At 39.2% G+C, this 18,313-nt stretch overlaps 1 protein-coding gene and 2 pseudogenes across 1 annotated transcript in view; 2 read left to right on the top strand and 1 right to left on the bottom strand.

Annotated features, from left to right (window-relative positions):
• Positions 1-18,313, bottom strand: part of WNK3 (WNK lysine deficient protein kinase 3) — a 148,590-nt gene that overhangs the window by 42,991 nt on the left and 87,286 nt on the right. The window lies entirely within an intron of this gene.
• Positions 5,034-14,183, top strand: LOC117024693 (kallikrein-1-like; annotated as a pseudogene).
• On the top strand, positions 14,639-14,948 carry LOC117024676 (non-histone chromosomal protein HMG-14-like; annotated as a pseudogene).

The following is an 18,313-nucleotide window of genomic DNA, read 5'->3' as shown; positions in this document are numbered from 1 at the left end:
CACTATAAGCTCCACTGCTGGGGCAGCAGTTGAAAGGCGCCACGGACATACAAAGAAGAACTGAATTCTCTGGCTTCAGAGCAAGGGCGTCAGGGGCAGCTTTCTCCCAGACAGAAGTGCCAGTGGAAGCCAAAGTTTCTTTGTTGAGCCCTCCCCTCTCCAGCGAGCGAAGTAGGTGACTGCCATATCTGGCTCTCCAACTACCTGGCTAACACCGTTCGTTCACCTTGCCTTGGTGATTCCTGAGAGCCCACCACACCCAACTTGTGGACCCACCCATGCCATTTCCCATGGTTTCCCATACAAACGACCTATCCCGGCTTACACTACAGACATTGCTAAAATCTCTTAAAGGTTCACAAAACCCAAACAAGCAGCATCTGGCTTCAGTATGGCCCGTACCTCTAGCTGAGCAGCCCTAAGCCCGGCACTAGCAACAGAAGCCTCGGTTCGTGGCCTGGCCTCTTGACACACCTCCAAGCCAAGCGTGGGTGGTGACCATCTGTGGATTACTTTGTGCCTCATTCCAGGTGGCCCAGGGCAGGGTACAGGCTGTGGCTGAACTTGGCCTCAGATGGGGCCTCACCCAGGACGGCCTGGGGATGGCAACGCTGGGTGGCTGCCTTGAGACTGAGCTGGAGCATCACCTGGCTACCTCCAAAGACGACACACCCAAAGGGAAGACTAGGCAGGCAACAGAGCCCTGTTAAAGCAAATCCTGTTGTGTAGGGTCAGCCTGTGCACAACAGTTCCTCCACTGTAGTCATGGCCAATCCTCACAACCAATCAACCCAAGGGTCAATCCTTCCCACTGATGTGCAAACAGCAGCCAAAGTTCAACTACAACAGGAGGGCACACACAACCCACACAATAGACATACCTGGTACACCTGCAATGCTGACTGGGGAGACTGTGCCACTTAGCACCACGGCATACCTGTTACATAAGGTCACTACTACAGCAAGCCTGGGAGGCATAGAAGCCCTACCTAATACATAGAAACAAACATAGGGAGGCACCACAAAATGGGGAGACAAAGAAACATGTCCCAAATAAAGGAACAGGACAAAGCTCCAGAAAAAGAAATAAACAATATGGAGACAAGCAATCTAACAGGCACAGAGTTCAAAACAGTGGTTAGAAGGATTCTCAATGATCTCAGGGAGAACGTCAACAAATACATAGGAAACATATAAATGGAGATAACAAAACATACAAAAGAACCAGTCAGAAATGAAGAATACAATAACCTAAATGAAGAACACATTAGAGGGAATCAACCGATTAGATGAAGCACAGGATCGAATCAGCTATTTAGAAGACAAGGTAGCAGAAAACACCCAATCAGGACAGCAAAAGAAAAAAGAATCCAAAACAATGAGGACAGTTTAAGGGGCCTCTGGGACAACATCAAGCATACCAAATTCACCATAAGGAGAAGAGAGAGAGCAAGGAATTGAAAACCTATATGAAGAAATAATGATGGAAAACTTCCTTAACCTTGCGAAGGAAATAGACATACAAGTCCAAGAAGCAATTGGAGTGCCAAACAAGATAAACCCAAAATGCCCACAGCAAGACACATCATAATTAACATGCCAAAGGTTAAAGACAAAGAAAGAATCTTAAAAGCAGCAAGAGAAAAGCAGTTAGTTACATACAAGGGAGCTCCCATTAGACTGTCAGCTGATTTCTCAACAGAAGCAGGCCAGAAGGGATTGGCAGGAAATATTCAACATGATCAAAAGCAAGTACCTACAACTAAGACTACTCTACCTAGCAAAGCTATCATTTAGAATCAAAGGACAGATAAAGAGCTTCCCAGACAAGAAAAGGCTAAAGGAGTTCATCACCACAAAACCCGTATTACAAAGAATCTTAGAGGGGCTTCTTTAAGATGGGGAAAAAAAGATATAAAGCATGAATAATGAAATGGCAATAACTACATATCTATCAAAATTACTTTAAATCTAAATGGCTTTAAGTGCTCCAACCAAAAATTGGGTGGCTGAATGGATAAGAACACCTTTACCACATGCTGCCTATAAGAGACTCACTTTAGATTGAGAGAAACTCACAGACTCAAAGTAAACAGATGGGGAAAAAGTATTTCACGAAAAAGAAAACAAACAAAAAAAAGCTGGAGTAGCAATACTTATACCAGACAAAATAGACTTTAAAACAAAGGATATATAACAAGAGGCAAAGCAAGACACAGCAATCCCACTTCTGGGTATTTATCCTAAAGAAACCCAAGCTACTTTGAGTGGACATGTTCATTGCAGCATTCTTTGCAATGGCCAAGATGTGGAGGTAGCTTGGGTGTCCGTTGAAGGAAGAATGGATAAAGAGGAGGTGATACATGTATACAATGGAATATTGCTCGGCCATGGAAGGGAATGGGTTCCTGCCATTTACGGAAGCATGAGTAGACTTGGACGGTATTGTGCTGAGTGGAGGATGTCACAGAGAGAAAGACAGATGCAATGTGATTTCACTTATATGTGGAATCTAAAGAATAAAATAAATAAATAAAACAGAAACAGACTCATAGATACAGAAAACATTTTGATGGTTGCCAGATGGAAGGGGGAGTTGGGGGTGGGTGAAAAGGGGAAGGGATTAAGAAGTACAAATTGGTAGTTACAAAACAGTCATGGGGATTTAAAATAATGCATAAGGAATACAGTCAGTGATATGGTAATAACTATAAATAGTGCCAGGTGGGTACTAAACTAGTAGGGCGATCACTTCTTAAATTATGTAAATGTCTAACCACCATGCTGTACACCTGAAATTAATATAAAATAACACTGAATGTCAACTATAATTGAAAATTTTAAAAAAGTAAAGAGGAATAATAGGTTCAAATTCCAGATGGGGAGGTAATATACAGCACAGGGAATATAGTCAATAATATTGCGATAGTGTGGTACAGTGTCAGATGGTTGCTGGACTAATGGTGATCACTTCTTTAGCTATATAAAATGATAACTATAATGTACACCTGAAACTAATATTGTATGTTAGCTATATTTTAATAAAACTCGTTATTAACAAGTAAGAATCCATGAGGTCATACTGATATGAACAAATAAATAAAGGAAAGCTCTACAATGCATAGTCACGTAATAAACAGAAGGAATGATGAAGTTAGAAAATCGTCAATGGATGATAAAACTAGTGGGTAAATTTGGTTAAGGAACAGAATATTTACATAGTTTCAAAATATCTCCCCACAGATTACTTATTAACTACAAAAGCAAAAATGGTCAGTTTACAGTAAAAGAACTTGGTGGCCTCACCTTAACCAAGTAATCAAATTTGTCTTCAGCAATATTGGTACAAACTGACATCACATGCTTCCTAACATGAAACAATGTACAAAGAAAACATCACATGCTTCCTAACATGAAACAATGTACAAAGAAAACAACATCGCTTACATGGTATTCCTGACAAAAATGAATGATCTGAATCTGCACAAGAAGAAACTTCAAACAAACTCAAATTCAACAATATTCTACAAAATAACTGACCTTTATTCTTCAAAAATGTCAATGCTATGAAAGACAAAGAACAGTGGAGAAATCTTTCCAGATTAAAGAAGATGAAAGAGACAAAGAGCATAACTAAAGGTTGTGTGTGATCTTCTATTAGATCCTGGATCAAGGAGAGAAGTTGCCATTAAGGACATTATTTGGACAATTGGTGAAATATTAACATCGACAATAGATTAAATAATAGTATTATATTCACGACAAAATCCCTGGATTTGGTCATTGTACTGAGGTTAAGAAAATGTCCTTGTTCTTATATAGGAGTATTCAGGGGTGAAAGGGCATTGTGTTTGCAATTAGCTTTCCCATGCTGCAGAAGGAGTATCTTATGTGGACAAATAGTGGATAGATGGATGGATGGATGGACGGACCGACCGACCAATTGATGGACCATTATCCATTAATGTCTTTTATCATGTCGCTCTTTATCATATATGTTTAATGTCTGACTCCAAGGACTCTGTGACTTATCTTTGTATTCTCAGTGCTTCTTAGCACAGTGCCTAACACATCTTAGGCTTCCAATAAATGTTTGAAGGTAGAAAGAAATAAAAAAGCAGTGAGATAAGAAGAAAGGTTGTGCCATAAAAATGTTCATGATCCGGGACCGGCCCGGTGGCTCAGGCGGTTAAAGCTCCATGCTCCTAACTCCGAAGGCTGCCGATTCGATTCCCACATGGGCCCGTGGGCTCTCAACCACAAGGTTGCCAGTTCAATTCCTCGAGTCCTGCAAGGGATTGTGGGCTTTACCCCTGCAACTAAGATTGAACAGGGCACCTTGAGCTGAGCTGCCTCACGGATGGCTCAGTTGGTTGGAACACCGGCTCTCAACCACAAGGATCTTGTTCAATTCCTCGAGTCCCACAAGGGATGGTGGGCAGCGCCCCCTGCAACTAAGATTGAACACGGCACCTTGAGCTGAGCTGCCGCTGAGCTCCTGGATGGCTCAGTTGTTTGGTCCTCTCAACCACAAGGTTGCCGGTTCAACTCCCGCAAGGGATGTTGGGCTGTGTCCCCTGCAACCAGAAAACGGCAACTGGACCTGGAGCTGAGCTTCGCCCTCCACGACTAAGACTGAAAGGACAACAACTTAGAGCTGAACGGCACCCTCCACAACTAAGATTGAAAGGACAACAACTTGACTTGAAAAAAAAGGCCTGGAAGTACACACTGTTCCCTGATAAAGTCCTGTTCCCCTTCCCCAGTAAAATCTTTAAAAAAAAATGTTCGTGATCCAATATTACCAATCCTGGACACATCAATCTGAAAGAAATAATACAAAGCAATAAAAAGGTACATAGTATAAAGTTTGTTTCATAGTTTATGTTCAATAAATGGTAGCTATCTCTGTGTTTTTATTTTGATATTATACATAATAAAAACTGGTAGCGAATTACTTGTCCAGGAATAGGAGCAGAGTTAGGTAAATATGAATACTTATTGCATTATTGTGGGACCTTTGAAAACGAATCATGAGGGCCAGGTAAAGGTAGGGAAAGTTACTTAAAAATTAATGAAAAAAGCAGAAAACAAAACTGTATGTATATAATTATAACCACTTATGCATATGATAAAATCCTGGAATACTATAACAAATATGATAACCACTGCCATGGTGAGGAAATGGCATTCTAGGTGGATTTTTCCCCATTTCCCTACTTTTTATAATGTCACTACATGCATTTTACAACTTAAAACTTTCAAAGGATAGCAAATACTAATCATACAGGAAAATAGGTACTTTTGTAAACCACTGGTGGGATTATAAACTGGATAGACCTTACGGAAGGGTAATTTGACAAGTCTTAAAAATGTCTAGCAATTCCATTTCTAGAAATTTATCCCAAAGTAATAATTAAGAGTGCATACAAAGATTTAACTATAAGAAGTTTCCTTACAGCATGGGATATAGTTGCAAACAGGAAAAAAAATCACAGATACTTGTTTCCTTTACTTGCTCCATTAAATAAATAATGGTAATCCATATTATAGGATATTATTCAGCATTTAAAACTGTGCCAAAGCATATAAGATAGTGTTATAAGCAAAAAAAAGATTATAAAGAGTTTGTACAGTATGGGTACAATAAAATTACATGTATGCATAAGCATATAAAATGGTCTGGAAGAATATATACCAAGGTGTTAAACAAGTTTATCTATATTCATCTTGCTTTGCTAATAGGAAAAAAACATTTAAGGTTGTATACAGATTTATCAACCCTCAAATGTAGTAATCTCAGGGCAGGTCCCCATTATTTTAATGCACAACATTATAGTAGTTTTAGACAGAAGTGAAAATGAAACATTTCACTAAATTTGAAAAACATCTATAAAAATGGCCCTACATCTATTTGTAAATGTCAGTTTTGAAACTCTTAGAAATATTGTGACAGAACTTGATTTGAAACTATCATATAAAAAGGCAGATGAGTCAAACCATTAGCCATGATTCTGAGGGCCAACACAAAGTAGCATTAATAAACCTGTTGATAATTATAAGTGGTTATAAAATATAATTCCAGATTGTTGTCATAACAACTATGTTTTGTTTGTCTTAATACATAGGCTTTGCTTTGCCTCCAGATTTATGCATCTGAACACCCTGTTACTGCTCTATCTTGCTAGGACTCACCACAATTCTTTTAAAATTTGTTTAATACAAACATTTGTTATGTTGCCTACATTTTGTTGAACCTTGCGTGTACAAGAAAAAGAAATCTCTGGTATTTGTTCTCAATATTTTAGAAATGAGTATAGTGAAGAGCTAACTACCTAATCTACAATTAGAAGCTAATCTAATTTATCCAGAAAAATACCTTAGCATGGGTTGACTAGATTGCAGGAGGAAGTAGAAGGCAGGAAATGGTATGTTGTGCTCATCTCTTTCCCACTCGTACCTTCAAATCAAAATGAAAGACAGCCACCAATCCCTTTTCCTAAATAAGATCTTGATACCTGGATACTTGAGACCTTAATAACTTGCTAGCAAAGTTTAATAAAACTAAAGTACCTCTGCACATTTGCAAACTGAGGATAAGGCCAAAATGAGAAGCAAAACTAGGCCTGGATCCCATGGGAAACACCATTCTCTCCCTTCTATTTTGGCACCTAAAACTGTCTCTTGAATTTGTTTCTAGATCTTTCTCAGCCATGATACTGTGAGCTCTTGAAGGGAAGAGACCGTATCTGTAAGATTTATCACAATATTTCCAGGGCCTAACCAATACCTAAAAGAGAACTAGCTGCTCAATAATGTCTTTCACAATTGTAATGTTCTCATTTTTATTAGTTTTTATTTTTATTATAGCAATAAAACAACTACTATTTATTGAACGTTTAATTAAGTGCTGCACACCCTCTACGCATTATTTAACAAATTCAAGCCTTACAACAACTCTAAGTGGTATGTACTGTTACCTTCATTTTACCAATGAGGAAGCTGAGGCTCTAAGTAAAAAACAATGAGGATGGCTTAAGAGACCTCTTGGATAACATCAAGCGCAACAACATGTGCATCATAGGAATACCAGAAGGTGAAGAGAGGAAGCAAGGGATTGAGAATATATTTGAAGTAATAATGTCCGAAAACTTCCCCAACCTGATGAAGGAAACCAACATACAAACCCAGGAAGTGCAGAGAGTTCCAACCAGGATAAACCCAAACAGGTCCACACCAAGACACATTATAGTTAAAATGGCAAAGGTTAAAGACAAAGAGAGAATCCTAAAAGCAGCAAGAGAAAGACAGAGGGTTACATACAAGGGAACTCCCATAAGACTGTCAAATGACTTTTCTACAGAAACATTGAAGGCCAGGAGGGAGTGGCAGGAGATACTCAAAGTGATGGAAAACAAAGGCCTACAACCTAGATTGCTTTATCCAGCAAGGCTATCATTTAAAGTTGATGGAGAGGTAAAGAGCTTTCCAGAAAAAAATAAGCTAAAGGAATTTATTACCACCAAGCCAGCATTGCAAGAAATACTGAAAGGACTTCTGTAAATAGAAGAAAGATCAAAACAACCTAACTACAAATTTAAAAATGGCAAAAACTATGTACCTATCAATAATCACTTTAAATGTAAATGGATTAAATGCTCCAATCAAGAGACATAGGGTGGCTGACTGGATAAGAAAGCAAGACCCTTGTATATGCTGTATACAAGAGACTCACCTCAGAACAAAAGACACACACAGGCTGAAAGTGAAGGGTTGGAGTAAGATATTTCATGCAAATGGAAATGAGAAAAAAGCTGGAGTTGCAATACTTATATCTGACAAAATAGACTTTAAAATGAAGAACATATTAAAAGATAAAGATGGGCACTATATAATAATAAAGGGATCGATCCGACAAGAGGACATAACCCTAGTAAACATCTATGCACCCAACATAGGAGCACCTAAATATATAAAACAGGTACTGACTGACATAAAGACAGAGATCAACAGTAACACTATCATAGTAGGGGACTTCAACACACCTCTGACAATAAGGGACAGGTCTTCCAGACAGAAAATCAATATGGAAACAACAGCCTTAAATGATACATTGGACCACTTGGATTTAATCGATATTTTCAGAACATTTCACCCCAATGCTGCAGAATACACATTTTTCTCAAACGCACATGGAACATTTTCCAAGATAGACCATATGTTAGACCACAAAACAAGTCTTGATAAATTTAAGAAAATTGAAATCATACCAATTGTCTTCTCTGATCACAGTGCTATGAAATTAGAAATGAACTACAGGAAAAAAACTGGAAGACACACCAATTCATGGAGGCTGAATAACTTATTACTAAATATTGAATGGGTCAAGCCGGAGATCAAGGAAGAAATCAAAAGATATCTCGAGACAAACGAAAATGAAAACACGACGACCCAAAATCTATGGGATGCCGCGAAAGCATTCCTAAGAGGGAAATTCATACCTTTGCTAAAGAAACCTACCTAAAGAAACAAGAAACATCACTAATCAACAGTTTATCTTCACACTTAAGGGATCTGGAAAAAGAACAGAAAAATAAGCCCAAAGGGAGCACAAGGAAGGAGATAATAAAGATCAGAGCAGAAATAAATGAAATAGAAACCAGAAAAACAATACAAAAGATCAATGAATCCAAGAGTTGGTTCTTAGAGAAGATAAACAAAATTGACAAACCTTTAGCCAGACTCACTAAAAAAAAGAGAGAGAGGACCCAAATTAATAAAATCAGAAATGAAAGAGGAGAAGTGACAACGGACACCCCAGAAATACAAAAAGTTTTAAGAAATTACTATGAGCAACTATATGCCAACAAATTTGACAATCTGGAAGAAATGGACAAATTGCTAGAGGCGTACAACCTTCCAAGGCTAACTCAAGAAGAAACAGAAAACCTGAATAGACTGATTACCACCAGGGAAATTGAATCAGTAATCAACAATCTCCCAACAAACAAAAGCCCTGGACCAGATGGCTTTACAGGTGAATTTTACAAAACGTTCAAAAAAGAATTATCACCTATTCTCCTCAAGCTCTTCCAAAAAATCCAGAAGGAGGGAAAACTCCCAAACACTTTTTACGAAGCCACTATCACCCTGATCCCCAAATCAGACAAAGACACCACAAAAAAAGAAAACTACAGGCCGATATCTCTAATGGACATAGATGCAAAAATCCTCAACAAAATATTAGCGAACAGAATTCAGCAATACATTAAAAAGATCATACACCATGATCAAGTGGGATTCATCCCTGGTATGCAAGGGTGGTTCAACATCCGCAAATCAATTAATGTGATACACCACATTAACAAAATGAAAAATAAAAATCACATGATCATATCAATAGATGCAGAAAAAGCATTTGATAAAATCCAACAGCCATTTATGAGAAAAACCCCTAAGAAAGTGGGAATAGAGGGATCATATCTCAACATAATAAAGGCCATATATGACAAACCCACAGCTAACCTCATACTCAATGGGGAAAAGCTAAAACCATTCCCCCTAAGATCAGGAACAAGGCAAGGTTGCCCACTATCTCCGCTTCTATTCAACATAGTGCTGGAAGTTCTAGCCACAGCAATCAGACAAGAAAAAGAAATAAAAGGCATCCAAATTGGTAAGGAGGAAGTAAAACTATCATTATATGCAGATGATATGATACTATATAGAGAGAACCCTAGAGACTCTACCAAGAAGCTATTAGAGCTGATAGATGAGTTTAGTAAAGTAGCAGGATACAAAATTAATATTCAGAAATCAGTTGCATTTGTATATACCAATAATAAAACATCAGAAGGAGAAATTTAAAAACAATCCCATTTATAATTGCTCCAAAGACTATAAAATACCTGGGAATAAATTTAACCAAAGAAGTAAAAGATTTGTACTCAGAAAATTATAAGACACTGAAGAAAGGAATGAAAGAAGATATAAATAGATGGAAACACATATCATGTTCATGGATAGGAAGAATTAATATAGTTAAAATGTCCATACTGCCTAAGGCAATATACATATTCAAGGTAATTCCTATCAAACTACCAACGACGTTTTTCACAGAAATAGAACATATAATCCTAAAATTTATATGGGACCATAAAAGACCCCGTATAGCCTCAGCAATCTTGAGAAATAAGAACAAAGTGGGAGAATAACAATACCTGACTTCAAATTATACTACAAGGCTACAGTAATCAAAACAGCATGGTACTGGCATAAAAACAGACACATAGATCAATGGAACAGAACAGGGAGTCCAGAAAGAAATCCATGCCTATATGACCATTTAATCTACAACAATGGAAGCAAGAATGTACGATGGGGTAAAGACAGTCTATTCAATAAATGGTGCTGGGAAACCTGGACAGACACATGCAAAAAAATGAAGCTGGACCATCTCCTTACACCATATACAAAAATAAATTCAAAATGGCTTAAAGACTTAAATGTAAGATCTGAAACCATAAAATACCTAGAAGAAAATGTAGGAAGAAACATCACAGACATTACCCGGAGTAAGATTTTTACTGATATATCCCCTCACGCGAGGGAAGTAAGAAAAAAAATAAACATGTGGGATTATATCAAACTAAAAAGTTTTTTCACAGCAAAGGAAACCATCAATAAAACAAAAAGGGATCCTACTGAATGGGAAAAGATATTTGCCAATGATATATCTGATAAGGGATTAATATCAGAAATCTATAAAAAAAAACTCACTGAACTCAACTCCAAAAAAACAAACGACCCAATTAAAAAATGGGCAGAGGACTTGAAAAGACATTTTTCTAAAAAGGACATACAGATGGCAAAAAGACATAAGAAGAAATGCTCAACTTCACTAACCATCAGAGAAATGCAAATAAAACCCACAATGAGATACCACCTCACCCCAGTCAAAATGGCTATCATCAATAAATCAACAAACAACAAGTGCTGGCGCGGATGTGGAGAAAAGGGAACCTTTGTGCACCGTTGGTGGGACTGCAGATTGGTGCAGCCACTATGGAAAACAGTATGGAGGTATCTCAAAAATCTGAAAATGGAATTACCCTATGATCCAGTAATTCCACTCCTAGGTATCTATCCGGAGAAATCCAAAACTCCAATTCAAAAATCTTTATGCACTCCTATGTTTATTGCAGCACTAAACACAATAGCTAAGACATGGAAACAACGGAAATGCCCATCAGTAGATGACTGGATTAAGAAACTGTGGTACATTTATACAATGGAGTATTACTGAGCCATAAAGAAGAAAGAAATCTTACCATTTGCAACAACATGGATGGACCTAGAGAACATTATGTTAAGTGAAATAAGTCAGACAGAGAAAGACAAATACCACATGATCTCACTTATATGTGGAATCTAAAGAATAGAATAAGTGAATGAACTAATCAGAAACAGTTTTGGAGACAAAGAGGAAAAACTGAGGGTTGCTAGATGGGCGGGGGGGGGGGGGGGGGGTGGGGGGGGGGGTGAGGGGATTAGAAAACAATCAGTAACCACAAGATGGCCACGGGGTTTTGAAAATTAATCTGGGGAACGTAATCAATAATGATGTAAAGATTTTGTAGAGTATCTGATAGACATGTGTCCCATTTTGGAGACCATCTCAGGGAAGATGTAGATGCCTGATCACTGCACTGTACACCTGAAGCTGAACAATAATGAATGCCAACTATAATAGTATATATATATATGTATCTATAGGTATGTATACATTTACAAGAGGCAGAGTACAGCACTGGGAGTGGAGATAGTGGAAATGGGATGGCTCGGTGCGATGTCAGAGAGATAGTGGATGGGGGGAAGGGGATCCACAGTGTGAGGGATATAAATGATAAACGTGTAAGAAAAAAAAAATCTCATAGACACAGACAATAGTTTAGTGGTTACCAGAGGGTAAGGGGGGGTAGGGGGTGGGAGATGAGGGTAAGGGGGATCAAATATATGGTGATGGAAGGAGAACTGACTCTTGGTGGTGAACACATAATGTAATTTATAGATGATGTGATACAGAATTGTACACCTGAAATCTATGTAATTTTACTAACAATTGTCACCCCAATAAATTAAAAAAAAAGTAAATAACCAACTACTGATACACATAAAAACTTGAATAGATCTCATATCAATCTCAAATGGTTACATATTGTATGATTCCATTTATGTAACATTCTCAAAATGATACAGTTATCCTGATGGAGAACAGATCAGTGGTCACTAGGGGTTATATGTGGGAGACGGTGTGGCTATTAATGAATACCTCAACGGAATTTTGGTGGTGATGGAATTGTTCTGTGTCCAGATTGTGGTGACTGTTATATAAGTCTATACATGAAATAAATGCACAGAACTACAGACAAACAAAGTAAGTGAATGCATGTGAAAACTGGTAAAATCCGGGCCCGCCCGGTGGCTCAGGCAGTTGGAGCTCCGTGCTCCTAACTCGGAAGGCTGCCGGTTCGATTCCCACATGGGCCAGTGGGCTCTTAACCACAAGGCTGCGGGTTCAACTCCTCAAGTCCCACAACGGATGCTGGGCTCCGCCCCCTGCAACTAAGATTGAACTCAGCACCTTGAGCTGAGCTGCTGCTGAGCTCCCAGATGGCTCAGTTGATTGGAACATGTCCTCTCAACCACAAGGTTGTCAGTTCGACTCCCGCAAGGGATGGTGGGCTGCGCCCCCTGCAGCTAGCAGTGGCAGCTGAGCTGCGCCCTCCACAACTAAGACTGAAAAGACAACTTGAAGCGGAATGGCACCTTCCACAACTAAGATTGAAAGGACAACAACTTGACTTGGAAAAAAAGTCCTGGAAGAACACACTGTTCCCCAATAAAGTTCTGTTCCCCTTCTCCAATAAAATCTTTAAAAAAAATAACCTGGTGAAATCCAAACAAGGTTTGTATTTAATAGTATTGTACCATTGTCAATTTCCTGGTTTTGGTGACTGTACTATGATTATATATTATTGGGGAAAGCTGAGTAAAAGGTACACAGGAACTCTCTGTACTATTTTGGCAGCCTCTATATGAGTCTAAAATCATTTAAAAATAAAAAGTTAAGACACCCTCTTGTCCTCCCTCCTGTTTCTCTCTCACTCTGTCACCTCCTAGCCTGCTCTGCCTATTTCTCATTCTCTCTCTTTACTTCTTCCATCCCTTTCCCACTTTGTCTATTTCTCACTCTCCTCCCTTGCTCTGCTCTTTCACTCCTGCTTCTTCCATTTGTCTGTTTCTCACTATCTGTCTTTTCTCCTCCTCATCCTGCCTCCTTTCTGTTCCCTCTATCTCTCTGTTTTCCTCTCTGCCTTGCTCATTTCCTGTATCTTTTTAAGCTGTTTTTCACTGCCTTTCTCTTTGTCTCTGGATCTGCCTTTCCCACTGTCACATGCTTTTGCTTGCTCACTGTCTCTATTTCTCCATGATTCTAAACCTTTCGTGCTCATTTTTATTTGTTTCTCTTTCTCTCCTTTGGGACTCGCCCCCATGCTGCCGTGCCCCTTCTCCCTTTCTCCTCCTCTCTCCCCAGTAATTACGAGCTCTAGCTGGGTCGCTACAACCTGTTTGAGAACGAAGACACAGCACAGTTCGTCCAGGTCAGTAAGAGCTTCCCACACCCTCAATTCAACTTGAGCCTCCTAAAGAACCACACCACCTATCCAGAAGAAAACTAGAGCTATGACCTCATGCTGCTCCACCTGGCAGAGCCCACCCACGTAACAGATACTGTGAAGGTCCTGGACCTGCCCATCCAGGAACCCCAACTGGGGATCACCTGCTATGCCTTTGGCTGGGGCAACATCAAACTAGATCCACTTCTAGTTGAGTACCCACATGAACTCCAGTGTGTGGACCTCAAGCTCCTGACCAACGATGTGTGTGCCAATGCTCACCCTCAGAAGGTGACAGACGTCATGCTGTGTGCTGGACACTTGCAGGGTGGCAAGGACACCTGTGTGAGTGACTCAGGGGGCCCGCTGATCTGTGATGGTGTGTTTCAAGGAATCACATCTTGGGGACATACCCCGTGTGGCCGAACCCATATGCCTGGAGTCTTTACCAAACTTCTCTCCTTCCTGGACTGGATCAAGGAGACCATGGCAGCCAACCCCTGAATGCCTCCCGCCCTGTCCCTGACCCCCAGTAAAACCAAATATGCATCAAAAATAAATAAATAAAAATAAAAACAAAAAGTTAAAAATAAATAAACATATGAAGAAACACTCAATCTCTAGTACTCAAGAAATGTAAATTAAAACAAGATATTATTTTCCACTCATCAGCCTAGCAAAACACACCTGAATTGTCAAATATTGACAAGAAGAGTATACCACTAGCTGATGAGAACTGAAATTGCTCCAGTCCCTTGGGAAAGCAATTTGGTAATATGTATTAAAATAGCTCTCCCAGCGCCCCCCACATGAATCCCTAGCTCTCCCAGTGCCCCCCCCCCATGAGTCCCAGCAGCTCCGGCGGGCAGCGAGAGGAGTGGCAGCTGCCAGGCAGCCCAGTTTCGGAAGCCTCGGCAGCACGCCATAGCCTACAGGCACCCAACACGCGCTAGCCCGCCATGAGGCCCAAAAGGAAGGTCAACTCCTCTGAGGGGGCAGCGAAGGAGGAGCCCAAGAGGAGGTCAGCGAGGTTGTCAGCTAAACCTGCTCCTGCAAAATTGGAAACGAAGCCAAAAAAGGTGGCAGGAAAGGATAAAGCTGCAGACAAAAAAAAGTACACACAAAAGGGAAAAGGGAGCAAAGGGAAAACAGGCCCAAGTGGCTAACCAAGATACTAAAGAAGATTTACCTGCAGAAAATGGAGAAACTAAAAACGCAGAGAGTCCAGCCTCCGATGAAGCAGGAGAGAAAGAAGCCAAGACTGATTAATATCACACCATGTCTTGTCAGTGGTCCCTGTCTCCCTTCTTATACAATCCAGAGGAATATTTATCAACTATTTTGTAAATGCAAATCTTTTAGTAGCTCTAGAAACATTTTTAAGAAGTGAATTCCACCTCATCCCATTTTTTGTTTAAATGCTTTTTCTTTTTAAGAAGTAAAATCATTTGCTGGTTGTTTATTTTTTGGTACAACCAGAAAATAGTGGGATATTGAATATGGGAGGCTTTGATTGTCTTGGGTGTCAGCTTAACTTTCCATAGATGAGGATAGTTTTTATATCCTATAATACACAGCATACCAAGTGGCCATTTGGAGTCAGTCGTGCATTTAATATGTCTTCAACATTTTGAATTCTATTCCCCCGTTTTTGGTAGAATTGTTTCCTAAACAAAACCACTCCTTGATCTTGGCTCTCCTTAAACGGATTTTGTGCACTCTGTACCATCTTTGGTCGTGGTAGTCCAGTTTTCTTAGTCATTTTGTTAATGTGCTGTGAAAGATTGAAAATTTGAGTATGTAGTGCATATGATATTAAACTGTGAATTAGTAGGACTTGGATGTAACAGTGTAGCAACATTTAAAGATATTGGTACTTGATAGTCTATTAAGGAAAATTAACCTCCAAATTGTAAGCTGGAAAGTCACTGGAATTACTTTAGAAAACAATCACAACTACATGACTTTTTAGGTTTTGGAGACATACCTTAAGAATTGTGTAGAAATTGAAATGTGTGTGTACTTGTCCTCAAAACAATTAATAAAATCACAGTTATGAAAGAAAACAAATACATAAATAAATAAGTAGAACTTATGGTCCTGATTTTGCCCTAGTATCTCCTCTAGCATGATCTACTTTGTTCACTGCAATCTTAGTTAAAACAGTGAACAACTGGAAACAGCCAAAAGGTCCGTCAACAGGAGGAATAGCTAAACAAACTGCAGTATGGTCTTATTAATGAATACCACGGGGCAATTAAATAAAATCTGTTATTACATAGAGACATATTTCCAGAACACATAATTGAGTTAAAAATTACAAAGTGACACATATGATAGGATCTCTTTTATGTGCTTAAAGACAAAAAACAAACCAAAAAACAATACCAGAAGGTCTAAGGATACATATCTATGTATGTAACTACCTTGGAAGAGATCTGGAAGGACACATATCAAGCTCATCACAGAAAGGACAAGGACACAGGGAGGGGTTTTGCATTGTTTTAAATTTTAACCAGGAGTATATATTGGTGTATCACCTATGTAATTAAAGTAATTAGATAAATATTTTTAAAAAGAAAAAATAACTCAAATATTGTGGTAGAGAACCAAAGTGATACTCAAACACTGTACTGAGTAGGTAGGCAACTGCAGAGAAGAATGCTGAGCTCTAATATTTCTAGCCAGAGGCTGAAAATGAAACCAACAAAACAGATGTTTGATTAGACCACAATGCCAACTGAAAAGGAACCAATCTTAACCACCAAAAGTACTAATGCTCTAGTACTAACAGATCACACAACAGGAGGTAAAAAATGCTGACCTCAGCAGTAGATAAAAATCAGAATAAGTGGTTTGCCATATTATTAGATAAAACAATCAAAACCACAATTGACACATCTGAATTCACGCTTCACTTCCTGTCTCCTATATGCCTTAGTCTATTACTACATGGAGAAATAAGAACAGACCTTAGGTTACCCACCAATATAAGTTCATTATCAATTTGGAAGTCCTGATTAGGCAACAAGAATGATAAACATCAACAAAGAACCCTTCCCCCACCGAGAGTAGGCTGACAGAAATACTTAGAGCAATTCTTATTAAATTATTCAACAAACATGTAACAAGCAACTACTTATATCAAACACTATGGTAGGTGCTAGGAATACAGAGCTAAATTAGATACAGATCTCTGCTGCACAGAATTTTCAATTTTACCTGGGACACAGACACAGAATATAAGCACAGCTTTCTATTTGATCAGGCTGAAGATCCCTCTCAACTTTGCCTTGGCATAAAAATACCCAAACATCAGAAACTCACTTCATTTTTCAACTGGATTGTTTGTTTCTTTTGTTGTTTAGTTATAGGAGTTCTTTATATATTTTGAATATTAGCCCCTTATCAGAGGCATTGTTTGCAAATATCTTCTCCCATTTGGTTGGTTGCCTCTTTTTGTTGATGGTTTCTTTCGCTGAGCAGAAGCTTTTTTGATATAGTCCCATTCATTTATTTTTGCTTTTACTTCCCTTTGATGTCAAATTCATAAAATCCTCTCTAAGACTAAGGTCCATAAGTTTAGTACCCATGTTTTCTTCTATGCGACTTACTGTTTCAGGTCTTATGTTGAGGTCTTTGATCCATTTTGAGTTAATTTTGGCACATAGTGACAGAAAGAAGTCTAGTTTCATTCTTTTCCACGTGGCTTTCCAATTTTCCCAGCACCATTTATTGAAGAGGCTTCTTTTCTCCATTTTATATTTTTGGCTCCTTTGAGATGATGCATTAAAGAAATGTACACTTGAAACCTATATAATTTTACTAACCAATGTCACTCCCAATAAATTTAATGAATGAATGAGTGAATGAATAAATGAAATTCACTTCATCCCTGTCATCAGCTCTTCAGGGCTTACTGATGGGCATACAGCAGTTACCTCAATTAAGTCAGGGTTGATATTTTGCTATGACAAAAATTAGGAAAGAGAGGTTCTACATCTGGTAATGGTTCCATCAGACTAATCCCACTGTAGATACCAACAAAAAGTGCTAGACAAATGTTAGAAAATAACTGCCTGAAGGCATAAGAGAACAATCAAAAGCAGGTAGAAACTGGGAGGAAGGTGTCAGTTGGGTGAAAGGAAGGACAGAGGATGAGTTTCCCATATTTATGGCTTTTCACTTGAGGGAAAGCCCTATAGAAGAAAAATCATATTCTTACAAGACCAAAGGAAAACAGGAAGGAGTCTGGTAGTAGAGAGCCTCAGGAAGCTCTTCATGTTCCACAATGCAGCAGAGAAAGATTCAGGCCAGGTGTCTCCTGACCCTTTCACCCAAAGGGGAAGGCAACCGAGGGCATTATGTCCCAGCCCTCTACCCAGTGGCACAGAGCCATGCAGATCCCACAACTACTGACCTTCTACCCAGCAGTAGACACTGGCCAGGTAAGTAATTCCGTATCTCAGTGTCCCCAGCAGAAATGGAGTACGAAGGAAACCAGCATGAGGTGGCCAGAAAACTGGCCAGGGGAAGGGGAAATGTTCTCCATCCTGTGGGTCCAGCATGCCCTACTCCCCAAATCTAACACTTGACAGCGCAGAGGAGCACCTTCCACTCCTCCTGTGGTACCA

This window comes from Rhinolophus ferrumequinum, chromosome X (assembly GCF_004115265.2).
Source record: "Rhinolophus ferrumequinum isolate MPI-CBG mRhiFer1 chromosome X, mRhiFer1_v1.p, whole genome shotgun sequence".
In the NCBI taxonomy this organism is placed as follows: Eukaryota; Metazoa; Chordata; class Mammalia; order Chiroptera; family Rhinolophidae; genus Rhinolophus; species Rhinolophus ferrumequinum.
Note: the sequence above shows the minus strand (reverse complement) of the source record. Positions and strands in the feature narration are given on the sequence as shown.